This window comes from Polypterus senegalus, chromosome 6 (assembly GCF_016835505.1).
Source record: "Polypterus senegalus isolate Bchr_013 chromosome 6, ASM1683550v1, whole genome shotgun sequence".
Lineage (NCBI taxonomy): Eukaryota > Metazoa > Chordata > Cladistia > Polypteriformes > Polypteridae > Polypterus > Polypterus senegalus.
The window spans coordinates 172,677,068-172,686,570 of NC_053159.1; the positions used below are offsets into that span (position 1 = coordinate 172,677,068).

The 9,503-nt window shown below is 36.8% G+C and overlaps 1 long non-coding RNA gene across 1 annotated transcript; it reads right to left on the reverse strand.

Annotated features, from left to right (window-relative positions):
- Positions 1-1,887: 1,887 nt before the first annotated feature.
- Positions 1,888-8,743, reverse strand: LOC120531799. Its single transcript, XR_005634161.1, has 4 exons — positions 8,465-8,743; positions 5,293-5,357; positions 5,015-5,206; positions 1,888-2,174 (listed from the first exon to the last, which is right to left on the reverse strand). It is a non-coding gene; the product is annotated as an uncharacterized LOC120531799 (long non-coding RNA).
- Between the last annotated feature and the right edge of the window lie 760 nt (positions 8,744-9,503).

Consider the following 9,503-nt stretch of genomic DNA (forward strand, 5'->3'; position numbering starts at 1 on the left):
TATTCAATACGAGGTAATTAAAAAATGTAGTAGTGTAAAGAATATGCTTTAAGAGCCCCAACCTAACCAGTTAGCTGGCACAACCTTTGCTCTCTTCAAAGCCATCATGTTAAATGGACTATAAAAGGTATTTAAAAATGTGCTGTGGAAATTGTGGTACATAAGACCACCGAGGTTGTTATTGCAGATTAGTTTGTGTAATATTCATCTAAAACAAAGCGTTTTGTCTCATTCCACAGCTACTCAACTGGATTGAGATCTGGTGCCTGGCTGTTATAATTTTATGGGTTTAATGTTATGCAGACCCCACTTCTGCACTTGTTTTTTTTGTTTAAATAGAATCCTGTTTCAATTTGCTGTTTTTCTATTTTGTTTTACACATCACCATTTTCTGCTCATCTGGTGTTAGCAATGACCGCTGGGTAGAACTTATGTAATAATGTCTACAGTGTTTACTAAGATTTAAAGAGTGCTATATTAAATTAAATTGTAGGGTTTCAGATCTTTGCAAATTCTGGTTGACAATACTTGTTTACATATGGGACTCTGATTCAGACCTCAGCCTGTTTCAAGTCTTTGTTCCTCTAAGGTGTCTTAATCCAGCTCATTCGAATTCTGCCTACTTTCATGCTATCATGTTTAATTCAATTCAGTTCATTTTTTTGCAGCGCTCTTTACTGAGTGCAGGTGTACAGCACAATAACAAGTTCTCAGGTATAATACAAGGATAACATCTTACAAACTACTAACTACAAAGATTTGTTTAAATAAACAGGAAAACTAAGTATTTTGAAACTAATTAACATATATGACAATCAACAGTATCTGTCTATTAATTAAATGTTGAACTATGGCCAGTTGACAATGGAGAGGAAACCAAAATCTCAAGTAATTAGCACATGTTGGCAGCACACCAGGAAGATTACCAAATTAAGATCAATTCACTGTTATGTAACTGGAACTACTCCATGACTGTTCTAGGAAAAAGCATCATGTTGCTGCATTGTCTTGCTCAAAAAGCCAATTGACAGATAGGTACATTCCTACACAGCCACCATGCATCTGCTTGAGAACAAAGCTGCTCATCCTGTTCCTCCTTGCATAAAGTTGCAGATACTGGTGGGTCCTGCTGATGGGTTAAGGACCTTCTACAAGGGGCCCTGTCCAGCTCTCCTAGAGTAACTGCCTGTCTCCTGGAATCTCCTGCATGCCCTTGAGGATGTGTTGGGAGACACAGCAAACCTTCTGGCAATGGCACGTATTGATGTGCCATCCTGGAGAAGCTGGACTACCTGTGCAACCTCTGTAGGGTCCAGGTATCACCGCATGCTACCAGTAGTGACACTGAACGTAGCCAAATACAAAACAAGAGAAAAAACAGATGAGGAGGGAAAAATATCAGTGGCTTCCACCTGTTAAACCATTCCTGTTTTGGGAGTTGTCTCATTTTTGCCCCTCTAGTGCACCTATTGTTAATTTCATTAACACCAAAGCAGCTGAAAATGATTAACAACGAACGCCCTCTGCTACTCAACTGACCAGATTAATAGCACAGAAGTTTTATTGACATGATGCTATACTCAGATTAAAAAGTGGTCCTTTCATATTTTGAACACTATATTTCGCTTCAGTGCTTTTCTGCCTTATGTTACCTCAACCACATTTCTATGTCTTTTATTGAAATCAACTTGGCAAATACATACCACAACCCATCTACCATAAGGTGTGAAAAGTCATGCACATTTAGATGCTTTTTTGGCATTGCTCAGACTTTAGCTGACATCATCCATCTCTTTGGTTACAGAATCACAGGTTTAGCCCTATTTATTAATATTGATGTTTTTGGGTGGTGGCCAGTTCTCGATACACCCACGACAGTGACAGTGCTGTATGTAAAAACTATAATTAGGCGGTTGATACCCCCACAACAGTGCTGCATTCAAAACCATTTACATCTTTGGTCTTGTCCATCAGTTTATTATGCACAACACAATCTCTTGTACCCATCAAACACTTTTAAACTGAAGTGCCTACACATATGGTGCATTGAGTCAGTGAACAGTGAATTACCAAGAAACATGTAAATTGTGACTTCTTCAGCATGTAATTACTTCCAATACTAAAACTCAATTTTCTGAAAGATTTTTTGTTCAGTACACAAGTATAAAGGGCATCTGAAAGAAAAGAGAAGAAAAAAAAAAAAAAACCACATTAAGGATCACTCTACATAAATTTATTGTGTAATCCCTGTATTATCCTATGACTACCAAGACACTGCATCACACCCAACTTGTGGACACGGTGGGAAAGCAAATGCTGTAAAACCATGCACATAAAAATTAAACAGCACAAATAGCAAATTATACATTTTGGGTTTTCATGAGCTGTATGCCAAAATCATCAATATTAAAACAATAAAAGGCTTGAACTACTTCAGTTGTGTGTAATGAATCTAAAATATATGAAAGTCTAATGTTTATCAGTACATTACAGAAAATAATGAACTTTATCACAATATGCTAATTTTTTTTGAGAAGGACCTGTACATTTTTACTGTGAGGAGGAGTTTAATCAATATTTACTTTTCACTTCAGATACTGCTTCATAGTGTAGGACCAGGTTATGCAAGGGAAAAGTGTAATCAGGGTATATTTTTCATAATATAATTGGATATATACAGTATTTTATATGAAATCACACATATACAGTCATGTGAAAAGGCAAGCACAACCCCATGAAATTTGTTTTAACATACATGTATTTAGAAATCAAGATTTGATCTTCATTTGAACAGTATCTATAGAAAAAGGTGATATCATATTACATACATTATGCCACAGTTAAACTATGTCCACTGTATAAATTTAAACAAATGCAAATTTCACAATGTTTATTAATGTTACTACACTTCTGCATTTATCAGTACCTCAAACACAGGAAATTAGACTCAAGTACATTAGATTAATTGTAATGGTCCAAACTTCATTGGGTTTGGGTGGGATGGGGGGCACCTTGCCAGAACCCATTCTATTTTGATCCATTCTATTTTAGATCAAAAAAATCTGAGGGCTACAGAAAGGTTAGAGGCTTTCGAGTCTGGGATGAGATTTAAAAATATCTCCAAACAATTGGAAATCAACCATTTCACTGTCTAGAGGATCATCTACAAGTGGTGAGGATTTCAAACAACTGCCAACTTGCCTTGGCAGTGCTGCCCCAGCAAGTTCAGCCTGACAGCAGAATGCAAGATGCTGAAAAAATTCTCCAAGAACCTTAGAACATCATGAGACCTACATGTAACTAATGCCACTGTTAATGTCAAAGTGTATGAGAGTACCATTGCAAAGAAGCTGCACAAATTAGATCTACATTGAAGGTGTGCCAGAAAGAAACCTCTACTGTCAACAAAGAACATCATGACAAAACTAAACTTTGCCTATGAACACCTAGGCAAAGACTGGGGCTTCTAGAAATATGAGCTTTAGACAGATGACATGGAGTGATCTGACCACAGTAACAAGAGGATATGTTTGGTGAAAACCAAAAACAGCATTTGACCAGAACCACCTCACAGCAACTGTGAATCATGATGGTGGAAATGTTACGGCTCGGGGCTATTGCTCTGTATTAGAGCTTGGGTAGCCCACCATCACAAAATCCACTATGAATTCTTCCTTACACCAGGGGATGCTTGCTCATAATGTGAGACTGTCAGAAGATTGAAGCTCATCTGAAAGTAGACCTTGTAACATGACAATGACACTAAATATAGCAGTAAATTCACCTAGGAATGGCTGAGAAGAAACAAAATGAAGAGTTGTGGAATGGCCAAGTCAAAGGTCAGATCTGAATCCCATCACGATGCTATGTCGGGATTTAGAAACTGGCTCTGCAAGCAAGACACCCCTCAAGAAGAGTTTTAAAAGCTTGGTTTCCAAGACAGAAACTGTTTGCCAGTCATATGAGATACATACATACACACCTACTTGAGGTTGTTTCTGCCATAGGGGACAATACCAGTTAATAGATGCAAAGTTGTATTTACTTTGTCCACAGAAGGAAATCTGTTACTTTTTTGTTAAATAAATTACTGTACAGTCAACGTTTCACTGTGATCTAACAGCTACTGTTTAAATGAAGATTAAATGTTGACATGTCCACATATGTTAAAAATGAAAACACTTTTCATTGGGTGTACTTACTTCTCGCATGACTGGACATCTGAGCTTTATTACCGTCTTAGAGAGTCTCCATTCCGAACAGAAGGAAGCTGATTACAGCCCTTTTCAGACTGAGATGTGAAAGAGAATGATTAGATATTCAACCCTAGATTTTCCTATCTATCCAGCCTCTACAGATCTCCTGGATTATTGTAAAAATTAAAATAAAAAAATAAAATATTTGGAACAGAACAATACTAATTTACAATTTAAGTAAAAAGATGCCAGTGTGTCTGATAAAAAAAAAAAAAAATAAATCAACATTTCTTAAAGGTCAGTTTGATATTCAGATTAATCATCGGGCAATTGTCTTAAAACATAAAATGATTTTTAGGGAAAAAAAAAAGAAAAAAGAAAGCTGACAAGGGATTAATCCTCACCCACTAGTTGTACAGTACATTTTTGACAGCTGTTCAGTAATGACAGTTTATTACAGCAAATTGCGACTCACAGTATACATGTAAGAATGTATTAAAAGTCTGACTTTGACAGTGGCTGACTCAGACTGATCCAAGGGTTACAAAACAAATAAAATGAAATGTTTGAATGGTTTTGATCATTTGATGTTTACCACATCGATACCTAAAAACCATCCAATTTATTGTACCTCCATCTCTTACGAACTTGCAGATACATCAAAGCAAGCACGCCTTCGTGGGGAGGATGATAAAATAAAACACATTAATTTTATGAAGCCATCTGGGAAATCAAATAAAAAACAGTATATATGACTTATGGTTTAAGTAATAGCATAAAAACAGAAAGTCAACATAGAAAGAAACAAAAGAATAAACCTTTAATCTCCGAAATTTGAGTTTTCTCCTCATTTCTTCATTATGGCACTGAACTTCTTGTGAAAAATGCATTCATCTTATTCAAGCTTTCCAGGACTCAAGATATGAATGTACAGCATGGGAAAATATGCATTTGTTTCAGTGGCATTATTTCTTGCCAAAGTGAAGATATGGGATTTATATGGCACAGAACTGGGAGAGGAAAACAGAAAAGATGCTGTAAGGGTATTAAATACATTTCTTATCTTTAATTGCAACAGCAAAATTTCAACACTTACCTAATCATGTGTGCCCATACTTAACATGCTTGCCTGTTGTTAAACCAACCTAGCCCATTATGCACCTGCAGAAAATCAAGAAGGTAAAACATATTTCAATATCAGTTCTTCTTTCTTTCAAATAAAAAATATCTGCATATATTACTGTTATAAGTAAGAAATTAAACAAAACCGCAATATTTAAACAGTTCCAAATAAGTGTGTAAGCCTTGTGACAGAATGGTGCCCTGAGATAAGCTCCATCCTTTCCCTATCCAACGTTACTCCATTATATTTCAATTGGGAACAGTACAACTGTTCACAAAGCTGTAAACATTGAGGAATATAAAGGTTAAGTATGAAACATTACATAATTAAACTACTTAAGGGGAAATTCACTTTACAAAACTCAGTGATTGGGCAACACGCTTTTTATTTTAGCTTTAATGAACTGCTAATATTTATCCATTGTCACACATGTGCGATTAGGAGACAGCTAAAGGGCTTGAGTAAGTGTAATACTACATCAGACCAGGGGATGGCTGAGTGTGCCGACTCTTTCAGCTCCTTGCAGACCATTCCCGGGAAATCCTGCCAGGTCCCGGCACCTCTGATGATGTCACTTCCGACTCCAGTACTTCTGATGATGTCACTTCCGACTCCAGTACTTCTGATGATGTTACTTCCGGTGTAGATGACAGCATTTCCTCCACCAGCCCTTATAACCGCCATCTTCCCTCCACATATGGTGTTCTGTTTTGGACCGCGTCTTGTGAACTACTCAATCATATTTTCAACCTTTTGCAGCCAGGATCATAATATACGGGTGGCTGCCCCAAAACCTTTCTGACTGTCTGGAGTCTTTTTGTGACACCATATAGTCAACAATTGTGTCCAAAGCAGTTTGGTACTTTGTGTATTTCTACAACTGGTGCACTAGAAGATGACTTGATTTGCAGAGTACCAAAAAATAAGCCCATGGTAAAAATTAAACCAACTGCTTTGTGGTATACAATCTGGCATTATAGTAAATGTGCCGCACTTTACTAGATCGCCCTAGCGGCCCAACCACGTACTACAAATACCAAACTAACAACAACAAAATTCCGGTTATTTTTGGGTCCCCCCTTGTATATAAGGATTGATACAAAAATGTATTTATGGATTCAAATGAGTGTAATTCTGTTTGGCTTCTATTAGCAAAAGACAATACATTTTTACCCATTACTAAGTATTTCATAAAAATCTAAACAACTTTTATATTGTACAGCTGGCAAAATCTTTAGACACTTTATACATGTTCATATTGTATAACTATTTTTTTTTTTTTAAGTTGTAGTACAGGCAGGTAAGTGACTCAAGTCCAATCTTGTAGTTTAAGAGTAACATCCACAGACATTTTTACCTACAGGTAAAAATCATATACAGTACTTTGGGGAAAAAAAACATGAATTCTTGAAAACTGTATTAAAGATTATACTGCAATGGATAAATCTGTCTAAATTTCGCCAAGAACAATTATTTAACTCTACTTGAAAAATACCAAATTAATCCTTCATTGTTGCTTATCTATTTGTAGCCTCAATTAGCCATTTACACAAAATTCAGAAGTAAAGCATTGAAAGACACACCTTCCTCCTGTTATTTATCTAGCAATGGACAGCAATGTAAAAAAGTTCTGGTGAAAAACGCTAAACAACGAAAAACTTTGAAGTGAGCAAAGACTATAACTCTTTAATGGAGGAATTACATTATAATTACCAATACAAGTTTGTTAACTTGCTTATACCAGTATTCTAATGCTGAACTCATCATGCAGCGAAGCAGGGAAGTCACAATTGCATCGTGCGTTTGCGTTACCTAAGTGAAAAAGTATTTACAGATGCTCCCATATGAGCAGGTGTTTCAGAAACAAATGTTAACTAAATAGTCCTATGGTCTGGATTGAAGAAAAAAAATGCAAATATTATGTTGTCATGTCTGAAAAAGATTTGTATGCTCTTGGCTACAATAAATAGTACTATTTCTGCATGGAAGCCGCAATTTAAAAATTCACAAAGCAATCATTCAACACAATGTTGGAAGAGTAGTGCCTATCAAGTTAACATTTGTTAGTTCATTACTGTTCATTCTGGTAATGCGAATGTTTTCCTTCTCAATATTCAGTATTAAAGATTGAAGCAATTCAATTTATACTACACCTTTCTAAAATAATTTAACCTTTAAAATGTTACAGTACGTCATCTAACACTGTCTGCTTTGGTGCGGCCTCTGTTCAGATTAAGGTCAATCTGTAGTACATTATTAAAACCTATGAAAAGATCATACACTGTAACTTACCTCACATTCAAGTCATATATGAGTCCAGGGTAAGGAAGCTAGCTACAAATATCATGATCTGTCTCACCAACAGCATCAACTATTCCAAAGACTGACAAATGTCTTTGTGCAGTGAAAGCTAAAACAACACGTCACCTAAACACTTTTTTCCCCCCACATGCAGTTACTCTGAGTAATCAGGTCTGAGGTTCTACTCAGTATCTATGTATACCTACACACTAGACTGCCTGGACATTTTAATTTTAGTATCTTTTTTTTTTTTTATTGTCCTATTTATATTTTATCTTCTTATATTTTTCTTTTGTATTCTGCGTAGTCCTTGTACGTTGCACCAATGCTATCAAGATATATTCCAAGTCAACATTAATGTACTTGGCATGTAAAACAAATTCTGATCAACTGCACGGGATATATGTCATCATTTTGGATCAACGTGATAACCTGAAGTTGGACAAACTTGAGTTTGCAACTGGGAATTCTGAGGTTGGGGTGCATTTTCTTTCTGCTTTCTGAGTTGGAAATTATGAGATCAAAGTGCAGCGTAAGTTTCATCTAGCCTGTTTTATTCATATTTAATGTTAGCTCGCTCCAGTTTGACAGATGTAATTTTGCTATAATACAGAATAACACAGATGAAGGTAAATTAGTTATAATCTTATAAAATAACCTTATTCGGTCAAAGGTTACCTAGCGACCATTTATCTATGCATTGTTTTTGTACATAAATTGTGAAAATCCTGCCATGAAATGCACAAGCATACAGCTTTAAGTATGGTCTTAAACTTGCTGTTCATATTGTTAGTCAGAAAAAAAGCATATTTAATCACATCACAGTTATATTGTGCATACTGACCAGGACCAGGTGTCATAATAAAGATGTATTCCATTGAGAAGACACTCGGTGTGCAGCTTTTCATCAGTGCAGACTCTCACACATCAGAGATGAGGTTATTTACCATTCAATAGCCAATTCCCTTGTCAGTAAGGCATTAAAAGTTGTCCCAGTTAAAACAACTCAGCACAGCATTAGTCTTAAGGCACTGCATAGACTTTATGTACGAGGGATATCCAGAAAAAAAGGTTACAACAGCTGTTAAAAATCAAAAAATGAATATATTTCAACCAAATTTACAGGGTATGTTCCAAAATATGTGTTTATTTCTCAACAGAATCGCCGTCAACTTCGATGCACTTCTTCAGCCTGGGCACCAGCTTTTTTATACCCTCGTCGAATACGCTCCGCTCCACCTCCGAAAGCCACTTCTCCACTGTCTCCTTCACCTCCTCATCGTTGGAAAAATGTTTCCCACCCAAGAATTCTTTCAGTTTGGTGAAAAGGTGAAAATCTGAGGGCGCAAGGTCTTGGGAATAGGGTGGGTGGGTAACAATATCCCATCCAAAGGACAACAAGCAGGTCCTGAGTCACACGAGCGGTATGGGGTCTGGCGTTGTTGTGAAGGAGGGACACACCACGAGTCAGCATTCCCCTCCTTTTGTCTTTAATCTTTTTTTTCGGGTCTCACAATATGTTTCAGCATTGATGGTGGTCCCTTTGGCCATGAAATCCACTAACAAAACCCCTTTTCTGTCCCAAAAGACAGATGCCATAATCTTCCGCTCTGAAAACTGAACTTTGAATTTTTTGGCTGATGGGGAATGGGTATGGCGCCATTGTTGGGACTGCCTTTTGGACTCAGGAGTATAGTGACATACCCAAGTTTCGTCTCCAGTCACAATAGAGTCAAGGAACGCCTCACCCTTGATTTCATAATGCAAGCGATTTTGGCGATGTTCTGGAGTCAGCATTTTTGGCACCCATCTTGCACTCAGCTTCCTGTAATCAAGTTAATCTGAGACAATTTCCCCCATGAGACTTCGTGAGATGTGCGGGA